Genomic DNA, 942 nt, shown 5'->3' with positions numbered 1-942 from the left:
GTATAACTGGGTCAAATGGTAGGTTCATTTGTAGTTTTTTAAGAGTTCTCCACATTGCTTTCCATAGGGGTTGAACCAGTTTGCAGCCCCACCAGCAGTCAGTGAGTGTTCCCCTTTCCCCACTTCCTCTCCAATATTTGGTATCATTTGTTTTCTTGATCTTAGCCAGTCTGACTGGGGTAAGGTGAAATCTTAAAGTGGTTTTAATTTGCATTTCCCTAATTATTAGTGATGTTGGACATCTTTTAAGATGTTTCATAGCCATCTTTACTTCTTCTTTTGAGAACTCTCTGTCCAACTCCTTAGCCCATCTTTTAATTGGGTTGTTTCTTGTCTTGGTTCTCTGTTTTATGAGTTTGTTTTATATTCTGGATATTAAACCTCCATCGGGTATGTCGCTGGTGAAGATTTTCTCCCATTCTGTGGGTTTTCTGTTTGCTTCCCTGGTTGCCTCCTTTGATGTACAGAAGCTTTTTAGTTTGATGAGGTCCCACATGTTCATTCTTGCCCTTGTTTCCTGAGCAATTGATGTTCAGTTTAGAAAGTCCTTTCCTACGCCTGTGTCTTGTAGGTTTCTCCCAATGTTTTCTTCTAATAGTTTCAGAGTTTCAGGCTTTACATTGAGGTCTTTGAGCCATTTGCAGTTGACTTTTGTGCACACTGAAAGAGAGGGGTTTAGTTTCATTCTTCTACAAGTGGAGATCCAGTTTTGCCAGCACCATTTGCTGAACATGCTGTCTTTCCTCCAGTTAATGTTCTTGTCCCCTTTGTAAAATATCAGGTGGCTAAAATTGCAATTACTCATATTTGGGTCTTCAATTTTGTTCCATTGGTCTATGGGTCTATTTTTATGCCAGTACCATATTGTTTTTATGACTATAGCTCTGTAGTAGAGCTTAAAATCTGGTATAGTAATCCCCCCAGCATTGCTCTTAGTTCTCA

This window comes from Nannospalax galili, unplaced genomic scaffold (assembly GCF_000622305.1).
Source record: "Nannospalax galili isolate Female #2095 unplaced genomic scaffold, S.galili_v1.0 scaffold768, whole genome shotgun sequence".
Classification (NCBI taxonomy): Eukaryota; Metazoa; Chordata; class Mammalia; order Rodentia; family Spalacidae; genus Nannospalax; species Nannospalax galili.
This window is presented reverse-complemented; position numbering follows the sequence as displayed.